Raw genomic sequence first — 13,642 nt, 5'->3', positions numbered from 1 at the left:
TTCCCGATCTATATGCCCTCTTTTTTTTTTCTTTATTGAATGACTACAACCTCTGGTAAAACATAAAAGTACTCACAATGAAATCCATTCTTTGTTTCTGTTCCTAGGAAGAAAATATTGAAAAAATTTGTTTTTGAGTATATTAGTTGTGTGTTTTTCATAGATAGTATTAATCAGTCAGATTGAGGAAGTTTCCCTCTATTTCTAATTTTGAGATTTTTAACTATAAATAATTGAATGTGTCATATGATTTTTCATGTATACTAAAGTCTACTGCCATTTGTGACTACATGGATGGATCTTGGGAGTATCATGCTGAGCAAAATAAGACGGAAAAGGACAAGAATAATATGTTTTCACTCATGTGTGACATAAAGCAGAAAGTAACAAATGAATAAATAAAACAAACAACAAAAGAAACTTCATTGATACAGACAACAGTATGGTGAAGGGAGGTTGAAGAGGGTAAAGGGAGTCAAATATGATGACAGAAGGAAAATAAAGTTTGGGTGATGGGCACACAATGCAATGTACAGATGATATATTATAATATTGTACATTTGAAACTTCCATAATCTTATTAACCAATGTCACTCCAATAAATTTAATCAAAAATGTTGATTTGGTTTTATTTGTTATTCTGTAAATGAAGCAGTTACATTCATTGATTTTTAAGTGTTAAACCAATCCATCTTTCCTGGAATAAATCTCTGTTTCCTATGATATATTATCTTTTTTTAAAATCACTGGATTTGTTCTGTTGGTATCTTTATGGCATTTTCTTGTATGCTCATAAGGGATAAAAGTTTTTAACTTTTTCTTTGTCAGAATTTGGTACCAGGCCTATCGGGCCTTTTATAATGAGCTCAGGAGGGATTTCACATTTGCTGTTTTCTGACAGAATTTTGAAGATTTGTATTATTTCTGTCTTAAATAATTGATATAACCAATGAATCCATTTGGGATTGCAGTTTTCTTTGTGAGAATATACATTTTTATTCATTTATAATTTATTTAATAGATATAAGACTATTAAAGTTTTATATTTCATATCACATCAATTTTGTTAAATTGTACATTTTAAATAATTTCTCCAATTTATTTCTAAGTTGACAAATTTATTGCCACAAATTTGTTTGTAATATTTACTTATCATTTTAATTTGGTAGAATCTGTAGTGGTATCTTTTTGCCTTGTTATTCTAAATTTGTTTTTTCTCATTTTTCTTGATAATATTCTTATGGTTTTATGAATTTTATTTGAATATTTAAAGAACTGAAATAAGGGGCTCTAAACATTTCCATTACTAGCCAATTTCTGTTCAAATGGTCTTTCCTCTTACCTTTATTATTTCCTTCCTTCTATTACATTTGAGTTCAATGTAATCTCTATTATTTGGATAAAACTTTTCTAAATATGATATTCAAAGCTATAAATTTTTCTCTTGATACCTTTTTTGGCCTTTATCTCACAAAGTCTGATATGCTGTTCTTTCATTATAATTTATTTACAGATATATTTCTATTTTTTCTTGTTTTCTTCCTTGAACAGTTTAGGCATTAGTTTTTAAATAAACAGTTTTATGTTTTCTAGAGATCTTATTTTTATTGACTTGTATTCTATTTCTATTTGGTCAGAGAACATATGCCCTAAGACTTTCAACTTTTAAAATGTATTGAGATTTGTTTTATGATTCAGCATATTTGCAATCTTAGTAAAAACTTTTTGTGGCCTTGGTGGCAGGCTGATGTAAATTGCAGTGTTTATTATTGCATATCACTCTGATGTATTTGAAAGTTATACTTCTAAGGAATTCTTCAAGCAGCACCTGTTTTAAATATCTTTGAATTTTTAAGCAGTGTGTGCATTATTTTCCATGTCCAACTGTGTATTGGTATGTCTGACCTGATCTCTAGATATTTTAGAATATATAGTCCTTTTTTATGCTCACATTTTGTTCTGTTCCAGGCTTCTCATATTTTTTCTGAGACTCACATTGATACAGTTTCATTTTTATGCAACTCACTTGTGAGTGATTAATATCAAATTTGTCTAGTCAAAAATTGCTCTCAGAAGACTGTATTATAATCATAATTATAACAACTTCAAAATATACTATGTAAAAAACTCCCTGTGCTAAGATGTTGAGTCAGGCAGCACGACTCTTAAATTTAAGCCAACGTGGCTCATCATTATCTTGAATCTGTAATTTCAAAAATTGAAATCTTCGCCTAATAATGATGTGGGCTGGTACAGCCAACTACTGTTGGTAACGCCTTATATCTATGTACATTGGCACTTCCTAACCTCTCTTGCAGTTAAATTGGTGACTAATTTAGCCAATGTAATGTGTAGGAAAAGATTTTGGGACCAAGATGGTTAATTATCTGGCTTGCCTTCTCCACTTTTCCTTCTTTTCTGCCTGGCAAGATGTCACAGGACAACTCAGAGGCTACACTACAGCCAACTACAAAGTGAACATAGCCTTGGCCTGTATAACCCACCTACAACCGTGACAACAATGAGGCATAGGCTTCTTTTCTGTTAAAGCAGTGAGATCACTTATAACTCAATTAGGTTTAGAGGGTGTTTTATTACATTCTATCTGTAAATTTCCTTAATTCTATAATGCTGTCTTCTGCAGTTAAAAAATGTAACTAATCTTGTAAAGTACATTTTCTTATATTTTGTTCCTTAAAACAACACAGTGAGTTAGTTGTAAGATATGATATATAAAATGATATATTTTTAAAACATAATGAACATTATACATGATCAATAAATGCTAAAAATTACTTATCGTTTTAATTACTTATCAATCTGTATACTCAAGAACTGAGGCTTTGATTTATATATCATAATGACTAAGATATATTGTGTCCTTACTAAATATTACCAGTTATGTTATCCTTTCAATTCTGTGAAATAAATAGCTAAGATTTTACATATTCAGCTCATTTGTTCCAACTTGCAGTTAATGAGATTGGACTACCGAATGAAACCCAAGTCTTGTAACTTACCATCATGGTCTTTATATCATACTTGAGTAGCTCAGTCCTTTCAGCCTTTCCGTATTCTTTTAAATAGACTTGGGTTGTAATTAAGCTAACTGGACTCCAGGCTACTTTTCCTACCATGTGCTATTTAACCTATCAATCTTTATGACCAGCAACAATCCTCAGAAAAACTGAGGAACAAGTATTTTATTTTTTAATTCTCTCACAAGCGTATTTTTATTTTAAGACTTCATTCTAAGTATACATTTGTAAATGAATATTTATCACTTGTTAATATAAGCTTATACATCAGCATATAGATAACATAAATTGTTGAGAAGTAGTTTTGGTAAATACAGAGGGTGCCAAAAAATGTATACAGATTTTAAGAAAGGAAAAAGCTGTATTAAAACTGTAATATTCAATATATACCAGTAACAAAAGATTAATACAAGTCACGTGTATACATTTTTTTGGCACCCTGGTTATATATTCTATGTATGTGTTGAGGGGTCTCTCACCTCTAAAATCACATGACAAAGACAGCCTCTGTTTTTTAAAAAACTTTTATTTATTTTAAGTGTGTTTTTCCAGAACCCATCAGCTGCAAGTCAAGTAGTTGTTTCAGTCTTGTTGTGGAGGGTGCAGCTCACAGTGGCCCATGTGGGGATCAAACTGGCAACCTTGTTGTTAAGAGGCCCGTGCTCTAACCAATTGAGCTACCGGCAACCCCCAAAGATGACCTCTATTTAATGTGATAGAAAACCTTAATGAACTTCCTAGAAACTTCCTGAACCACAATGTCAAAAAAAAAAAAAAGAATGGTATGAAGACTAATCTTGTCCTCTTTCTTCAGCTTGATGCATGTGCCCCAAAACAGTTAAAGAGTTTATTGCAATCAAATTACCATAGACAGAGTAAGGTGAATATCTCAGTAAATTTTCCAAACTAGTCGCCCTCAAAATGCAGTTTCCAGCAAATTGGTTACATATACAAATTCCCAGGCCCCATCCCAAATCTAGTAAATCAGAAACTTTTGAGTGGGGCCTAGAAATTTTGTTGTAACAAGCCCTCCAATTGATTCTGATGACTGCTAAGCTTCAAGAGCCTTTACTCTAAATCTGTACTGTCCAGTACAGCAGACATTAGCCAGACATGGCTATAGAACATGTGTAATGTGGCTTGTCCTTTTGGGAAGTGCTGTAAGTGTAGTACGAGGTGTGACAATTAAGTTCGTGAACTGGTTGCAATGATGTTGCTAACCTTTTTTGCTATCAGAGGGATTATTACGAATTTGTACCAACTGGACAAACAGTTAACCAAGTTTACTGTTTATAAGTGCTGAAAAGGCTGTGTGAAAAAGTTAGGCGTCCTGAACTTTTTGCCAACAATTCATGGCTCTTGCATAACGACAACACACCAGCTCACAGGGCACTGTCTGTGACGGAGTTTTTAGCCATTAAACAAATAACTGTATTGGAACATCCTCCCTACTTACCTGATCTGGCCCCCAATTACTTCTTTCTTTACCCGAAGATAAAGGAAATATTGAAAGGAAGACATTTTGATGACATTCAGGACATTAAGGGTAATACGACGACAGCTTTGATGGCCATTCCAGGAAAAGAGTTCCAAAATTGCTTTGAAGGGTGGACTAGGCACTGACATCAGTGCATAGCTTCCCAAGGGGAGCATTTCAAAGGTGACCATAGTGATATTTAACAGTGAGGTATGTAGCACTTTTCCTAGGATGAGTTCTCGAACTTAATTGTCTGATCTCGTGTGTGTGTGTGTGTGTGTGTGTGTGTGTGTGTGTGTGTGTGTGAGACACAGAGAGAGACATCTTTACCTACTCATCTATTGATGGACACTTAGGTTGTTTCCATGTCTTGGCTATTGCAATAATATTACAATGAAAATGGGAATGGAGACACTTTGCATATATACCTATAGTGGGATTGCTGGGTCATAAGGTAGTTCTATTTTTAAGTTTTTGAGATGCCGCCATACTGTTCTTCACTGTGGCTGTACCAATTTACATTTCCACCAGTAGTATATGTGGGTTCCTTTTCCCCACATCCTCTCCAACACTTGGTAGTACCGTGTTGCCCCGAAAATAGACCTAGCCAGACCATCAGCTCTAATGAGTCTTTAGGAGCAAAAATTAATATAAGACCGGGTCTTCTATGATATAATATAAGATCATTATATTATATTATATTATATTATATTATATTATATTATATTATATTATTATATTATATTTATTACACATATTGTATTATATAAGACCCGGTCTTATAGTAAAATAAGACCGGGTCTTATATTAATTTTTGCTCCAAAAGACGCATTAGAGCTGATTGTCTGGCTAGGTTTTATTTTCAGGGAAACACGGTACTTGTCTTGTTGATAATAGCCATTCTAACAGATGTGAGGTGGTATCTCATTTTGGTAATTATTTGCATTACCTTGATGATTAGTGATGTGAGCACCTTTCAGTGTACCAGTTAGCCATATCAATGTCTTCTTTGGAAAAATGTCTATTCAGTTGCTCTGCCCATTTTTTAATCGGATTGTTTGTTTTTGTACTGATCTTAGAGGAAAATCTTTGACCCTCTGAGCATTGAGGGTGATGTTGGCTGTGCATTTGTCTTATAAGGCCTTTCTTGTGTTGAGGTATGTTCCTTCTATACCCAATTTATTGAGTATTTTTATTGTGAAAGGATATTGTTTTATTAAGTACACTCTCTGCATCTATTGAGATAGTCATATGCTTTTTATCTTTATTTTATTAATGTGGTATATCACTTTTATTGATTTGTGTATGTTGAGCCATCTGTTCATCCTAGGGATAAATCCCCTTAATTGTGGGGTATAATCGTTTTAATATGTTGTTGAATTTGGATTGGTAATACTTTGCTGAGTGTTTTTGCAATTTTTTCATCAGGAATACTTGTCTATAGTCTCTTGTACTGTTTTTATCTGGCTTTGGTATCAAGATAATGCTGGCATCATAAAATCAAATTAGGAGTGTTTCTTCCTCTTCAGTTTTTGAAAGATTTTGAGAAGGATTGGCATTAATTCTTAAATGTTTGGTAGAATTCACCAGTGAAATCATCTGGTCCTGGGTTTTTCTGTTTTGGGAGGTTTTTGATTACTGATTCAATCTCCTTACTTGTTATTGATATGTTCAGATTTTGTATTTCTTCATGCTTTCAGTCTCGGTAGGGTGTATGTTTCTAAGAATTTTTCCGTTTCTTCTAGGTTCTTCAATTTGTTAGCATATAATTGTTCATAGTATTCTCTTGTGATCCTGTGTATTTATTTTTTTTTTTAATTTTTCTTTTTTTATTATTAAAATGTATTGGTGTGATAATTGTTAGTAAAGTTGCATAGGTTTCCGGTGTACAATTCTGTAATACATCATCTATATATCACATTATGTGTTCACCACCCAGAGTCAGTTCTCTTTCCATCACCATGTATTTGATCCCTTTTACCTTCATATACCACTCCCCTCCCCCAGTGATCCTGTGTATTTTTGTTGCATTGTTTGTAATAGTTCCTCCTTCATTTTTTATTCTATTTATTTGAGTCCTCTTTCTTTTTTTCTTAGTCTTGCTAAAGTTTGTCAACTTTGTTTATCTTCTCAAAAACCAGCTCTTAGTTTTATTGATCTTTTCTATTGTTTTTCTAGTCTATTTTGTTTATCTCTGCTCTGATCTTTGTTATTTCCTTTCTTCTGGTAACTTTGGACTTAGCTTGTTCTTTTTTCTAGTTCTTTTAGATATTAAGCTAGATTGCTTATTTAAGATGCTTCTTTTTTTCTTACCCTGGGCATTTATTCCCTCTTAGAATTGCTTTTGCAGCAGCCCATAGGTTTATTATGTTGTGCTTCTATTTTCATTAGTTTCAAAATATTTTTTAAATTTCCCTTTTGATTTCTTCTTTGACCCATTAGTTGTTCAAAAGTATGCTGTTTAATTTGCATGTATTTGTCAATTTTCCAGCATTCTTCCTGTTATTGATTTCTAGTTTTGTACTATTGTGGTAAGAGAAGATACATGGTATGATTTTAGTCTTCTTAAATTCACTAAGCCTTGTTTTATGACCTATCATATGATCTATCCTACAGAATGTTTATGTGCATTTGAGAAGAATGTGTATATTTTGTTGCTGTTGGATGGAATGTTCGGCACATGTCTTTTAGGTCCATTGGGTTTAAAGTATGGTTTGAGTCCAACATTTCCTTGTTTATTTTCTCTTTGGATGATCTATCCAATTTGGAAAGTAGAGTACTGAAGTCCCCTACTATTATTATACTGTTGTCTTTTTTTATTTTCAGATCTGTTAGTATTTGCTTAATATTTTTAGGTACTCTGATGTTGGGTACATATATATTTATCATCGCTAAATCTTCTTGATGAATTTACCCCTTTATCATTATATAATGTCTATCTGTGTCTCTTGTTCTGGTTTTGGCTTAAAGTCTACTTTTATCTCATAAGTACAGCTACCCCCTGTTCTCTTTTGGTTTCCCCTTGCATAGAATAGCTTTTCCATCCTTTCACTTTGAGCGTATATGTGTCCTTAAGGCTACAGTCAGTCTCTTGTAGGCAGCACATGCTTGGATCTTGTTATTTTACACATCCAGCCACTCTGTACGTATTAATTGAAGTATTCAACCACATTTACTTTTAGACTAATTATTGATAGGTAAGAACTTAGTAATACCATCTTATTAATTACTTTCTGACCGTTTTGTAGTTCCCTTGTTCCTTTTTTCCTCTCTTGCCGCCTTCCTGTGTGAATTGATGATTTTCTATAGTGGTATGCTTTGATTGCCTTCTCTTTATCTTTTGTGAATCTACAAAAGGTTTTTCCTTGGTGGTTACTGTGAGGATTACATAAAACATCTTATATATAACATTCTATTTTACATTGACACAAATTTAATTTCAACCACATACAAAAACACTTCACTTTTGGATCCCTCTTTTATATTTTTTATGTCACCATTTACATTTTAATAATATATATCCATTAACAAATTGGTATAGCTATAGCTATTTTAAATACTTCAGTCCTTTAATCTTTATACTAGATTTAGTTAGTTACACATCACCATGTTACAGTATTAGGGTATTCTGAATCTGACCATAGGCTTACCTTTACCAGGTGTTGTATATTTCATGTTACTAATTAGGATCCTTTCATTTCAGCTTTAAGAACTCTTTTTCAGCACTTCTTGTAAGGCAGGTTTAGTGTTGATCAATTCCTTCAGCTTTTGTTAGGGAAAATCTTTATCTCACCTTCATTTCTGAAGGACAATTTTTCTGGGTAAAGTATTCTTGATTGACAGTTTGTTTCTTTCGGCACTTTTAATATATCATCCAAATTTCTCCTACCCACAAAAGTCTTTGGTGAAAAATCCACTGATTGTCTTATGAGGTTCCCTTGTATAAGAGAATTTTTTTCCTCTTGCTGTTTTTAGAATTCTCCATTTGTCTTTGCTTTTATACAGTTTTATTATTCACTTTGGAAAAGCTGGTTTTGTATTGAAATTTTGGGGTGACTCTTTAGCTTCATGAAATAGATGTCCAAATCTCACCCCAGGTTTGGGAATTTCTCAGCCGTTATTTCTTTAAATGAGCTTTCTTGTGCTTTCTCCTCTCTTCTCTTTCTGGCACTCCAAAGGTATATACATCATTTCTTTTTATGGTATTCCATAAATGGTATAGATTTTTTCATTCGTTTTCATTCTTTTTTCTTTTTTCTCCTCTGATTGGATAATTTTTATTGATCTCTCTTGTAGCTCATTGGACCTCTCTTCTGCTTGTTCTAATGCTGTGGAAGCCCTCTGTTGAATTCTTCAGATCAGCCGTTATGTTTTTCAGTTCCAAATTTTCTGTTTGGTTCTTTATTATGTTTTTTTCCTCTTTGTTGAACTTCTCATTTTGTTCATGTATTGTTTTCTTTATATTATAAAATTGTTTACCTGCATTCTCTTGTAGCTTTCTGAACATCTTTAGAACAGTTATTATGAATACTTTGTTGAGCAATTTCTGGACCTCCATTTCTTTGGAGCCAGGTACAGAAAATTTACTATTCCTTTAATGGACTCATATTTCCCTGAGTCTTTATAATCTCTGTAGCCTTGTTTAGGTGTCAGCCCATTTAAAGAAGCAGTCACTTCTTCTAGACTTTATATACCAACATTAAAAAGGGAAGACTTTACCCAGTGCATGGGGTCATGCTGGAGTGCACTGCGACCCCTGCTGTAGTGGTGCAGGGTGCAAAGTGTGGGGGCACATAGTGGCACATGATCTGTGTGGGGCCTGATATTTCTTCAGTTCATGCCACTGGGCTCCACTGCATCAACAACTTCATGGTCCTTGGCAAGTACTGTGGGGGAGAAGTCATGGGGAGGTAAGCAGTGGCTTCAAAGGCTCTTAGGAGCCTGGGCAAGCAGCATGGGCTGTGGCCAACTATGAGCTCACTTGCAGCTATGGGGGCCCTGGCTGTCAGTAAGCTCTCCTGTGGCTGTTTACTCTTTTTCCAGGTGTGCACACTGCAGTTGAGGCTGATGACAGTCATCAGGCTGGTGTCATACAGGTGCACAGCTGGAGTGGCTAGCCCTGAACATGTACACAGTGGTGAGGTTCAGCTGGGGGCTTGTAGGCTGGTGTTTTGTACTCATGCAACCACAGAAGTCTAAACTGGCTGTTGGTTCATTTCCTAGAATTTGGTGGGGTCATGGGAGACAGAAGAAGTGGGAAGAGACTCAGGCAGCTGACATCTTGCACTCATTTATCTGCAGGGGCCTGAGCTGGCTGTCGATCCTGGACTCCTGTGTGGGTGGGGAGGGGAGGGAGCAGGGATGGCTGTCATCCATGAATGCAAATACCTGTGAGGCAAAAGCTGGTGAAATTTGTAGGGGGTTTGTGGCAGCTGTGTTGGCTGTTGGTTTCTTCAGTGTTGAAACCTGTTGAGTTTGTCTGCAGAGATGGTCTCTGTGAATGACAATCACTCTTCTGCACGGCTGTTACCAGTATTAATAGGCCTTACTTTTCTTCCTTGTTCCTAGCTATCTTTATGTGTCTTAGCTTGGCCAATCTGGGTAGGATAAAAATGAAGTGGACCTTCGTGTGGTACCCTGAAAGGTTGGATAAGCTGGTTCCTTACCCCACTTTTTCTTTCCTGGTGAGGGGAACTCTCTTTCTCTCTCTTTTTTTCCCTCTCCTTCCGCCTTCCTCCCTCCACTCCGGTTCAAGCCATTGTTTCTCAGTCTAGTTGTGTAGGGCCAGCTCCCTGGCCCATGCTGGTATTATGAGCCTTGTGCTCCCCCAGGCTGAGGCAGTCGGTTGCTGGTCATCGGTCAGCCGCTCATGGTGGCACACAGTAGCCCATGGCGGCACACAGTAGCCCATGGCAGCACACAGTAGCCCGCCACTGCCTGTGGCAGCCCATGGCAACTCACGGCAGCTCACCTCAAGCTCTGACTGCTCATGGCAGCCCAGTTCCAGGGAGAGCCCTCGTTCACAATCTTAGCTGTAGAGGGCACAGCTCACTGGCCCATACGGGAATCAAACTGGCGACCTCAGCATTAGGAGCATGGCACTCCAACCACCAGGATGACCCAAGGAGAACTCTTTCTAGCTGGGAAGTTCTCTCTTGATGCTTAAGAGTGCCAGCTTGGGAGATGGGATGATGCAGGCAAAACGAAGGTGTCTTCTTTTCTTCTTGTGTGGTTATTCTCCATTTTTTTGTTCCACTGTGTTGCTGGATTTTTAAAATAGGAATCTAGATATCTCCCAGAGCTGTTTTTGTTTGTGGATACATCGAATTATTGAGTTTTGTGGAGGGAGGAGAATCAGGGGTCTCTCATTTGCCATTTTGGTCTGCTGTAATAGCATTTTAAATGAGTGTTTACAAGATGTTTCTGATTTTCCAAGATTTGTCAATTGCCCATGATCATTCTTTTGTTATTGCTGCAATTGATTTTAAAAACTTTTGTACTGAAATACGTACAACAAAACTCATAAGGATTAAACTTGAAACCTTGAAAAATAAAGAATCTCTCATTTACATTTTGCAAGGAAGAATTCAGATTTTCAAAGAATCTTCAGTTATAGTAATGTGACATTCTCTTGCTCTAAATCACTATGGAACTTAAGGTCTGCAAAAAAATAATCTTTGCTTTTTTTGTGAAAGACTGTAAGTTTACATCATAAAAATTGCAGAATAAAGGGAAGGATCTAAGGAGAGACAGCTAGATACCAATGCATGAACTAAATTTTTGTTAAGGATTCACAAATGAATCAGTTTTCTATAACTTGACCTGCATTTTTTTTCTCAGAAAACAAGGTAATACAATGGGCTTTAAATTTTTTTTAAATTAAATTTATTGGGGTGACATTGGTTAATAAAATTATATAGATTTCAAGTGTACAATTCTATAATACATAATCTATGTATTGCATTGTGTGTTCACCACCCAAAGTCAATTTATTTTTAAAGCAGTCCTCACAATGCTATTTTATAAACTATAGAAACTTAATTCCAGTTAAAGTACTACCTGAATAAGAAGAAAAAAAATCAAAATTCAAGTCAGGGTGTCCCAGACCTCATATTTCATTGTTGAACATCTCACTGGCCCATTATCCTGGTTTTTTGCACCATTTGTTCTAAGTTGCTAGAAGTCTGTAAGGGTTGAGCACAAATAGAAGAAAAGATAAACAGAATACATTAAAGGCTGGATTTTCATGCCTGCTCACACTTTTCCCGCCTTCTATTGTAGGCTAGTCTAGTCTATCCTAATCCATTAATTAATTTATGGTCCCAGCACTGGTATAATTTACTTCAGTTTTCATTGTCTCTACCAGTGGTTACTAGTCAAGTGTTCTCTTTCATCTAGACAGTAGGCCGCAGTGAACAGTTTCATAGTTGTCTCCTGAACACACATAAACACACAGACACACACACACACACACACATTCTTACACACTCACTGTTCTCCTTTATATTCAGCACAGACACAGCTCTTTTGAAATATTCTGGTGATACTTACTCCTAGGGACAAGAAAACAGAGGAGTAGCTATTAGAAAAATAAAGTTAGTAATTGTCAAAGCTCAGATGTGTAAAATAATATTCCCCTGGTATCATGATAATGTAAATGAAAATTTCCCAAATGCTATCTCTAGCATATCATCTTCACTCCATTAATCTAAATCTCATTTTTATTTTCTGAGTTTTCTCCTCTTATAATGCTGGAGTTAAGTTTCTTTGTCCCCGTATCTTCAATAAGTATATTGATATCACAGAGAGAATCTGTTTTGCTTAATAGTGAAGTTCTTATATATCTGGGCATGTTGGGCAATTAATGAAGAGAAAGAATAGGAGTCAGTAAACATGTATACCATTATAATAAATAGCTGGAACCTGTATGTAGGCCTGTCTTTTGTTATTTATATATCATTGCACAAGTTATTTAAACTTTCTTAGTTCTAGTTTCCTCATCTGTAAAATGGAGAAGAAGAATCCCTTTCATGTAGGGTTAATGTGAAAATTAAATAAATTAATGCATGTAAATCACCTTGCTCAATGCCTGGCACAAACTTGAAATAACTTATTTTTGTTATTATTACTTGTTTATTTAGACATAATATATATGCTGAAATTGGAATGCTAGAGTAAATAATTAGCATAGCACATGTAAAAGGATGACATGTAAACTTATGAAAGCTTTCATACTTTAAATGAATTAAGTGAATAAAAGCTCAAGATAAAATGATAAATCCTGAGAATAAGATAAAATAAAGAAACTGGAAAGCCAAATGAGACAAATCAAAAATTAAAATACATTGACTATACATCTAATAAATAAATAAGAAACATCAGAGATAATAAACCTGGAAGAAAGTCATTTCAATTAATAGGAAAAAAAACCTTTATATATCCTCAGATAATTGAGAGAGAGAAAGAAGGAGAGGGAGGTTGGGAAGGGGGGAGAGAGAGAGAGAGAGAGAGAGAGAGAGAGAGAGAGAAGGGGAAGGGGGGAGAGAGAGAGAGAGAGAGAGAGAGAGAGAGAGAGAGAGAGAGAGAGAGAGAGAGAAGGGGAAGGAGAGAGAGAGAGAGAGAGAGAGAGAGAATGATTCAACAAATTAGAGAGACTGTTTGGTCAAAGATGAACCAGTAGAAGGATAATTGGCATCCCTAAATAAAAGATCTTTATAAATAATCAAAAAGGCACTCAGAAGTATCTAATACAGGAAAATTTAACTGAAATGAAGGAAAAATTGAATCTGCAGATCAAAAGAGCAGACTCATTCAGAACAATTGACATCAGGGCACATCCTGCTGAGTTATTGGATTTGAAGGATATGGAAAGCATTGCACTGCAATCCAGGTATGAAAAGCAAAGCACTGCTAAGAGAATAATGAAGTGAACCATAGAGATCTCCATACCTACACTGAAACCAGAATACAACTGTATAAATATACTCAGTGTTCTGAAAGAAATAAATTATGTTCATAAAATAATTTATTCATTCAAGTTGTCTTAACAAATATATACAAAATGCAATATTTTTCCATATTACTGAATGTAGGAACTAGAGTATAATGAAATCTAGTTGATCTAGAA

The 13,642-nt window shown here is 35.0% G+C and overlaps 1 non-coding gene across 1 annotated transcript; it reads left to right on the top strand.

The window, feature by feature from the left end:
- The first annotated feature begins 12,648 nt into the window (after nucleotides 1-12,648).
- Nucleotides 12,649-12,754, top strand: LOC141569776 (U6 spliceosomal RNA). The gene has a single exon (XR_012493572.1). It is a non-coding gene; the product is annotated as a U6 spliceosomal RNA (small nuclear RNA).
- Nucleotides 12,755-13,642: the final 888 nt, after the last annotated feature.

Source organism: Rhinolophus sinicus, chromosome 18 (assembly GCF_057876585.1).
Source record: "Rhinolophus sinicus isolate RSI-liver-muscle chromosome 18, RSI-T2T, whole genome shotgun sequence".
NCBI classification, from domain to species: domain Eukaryota; kingdom Metazoa; phylum Chordata; class Mammalia; order Chiroptera; family Rhinolophidae; genus Rhinolophus; species Rhinolophus sinicus.
Note: the sequence above shows the minus strand (reverse complement) of the source record. Positions and strands in the feature narration are given on the sequence as shown.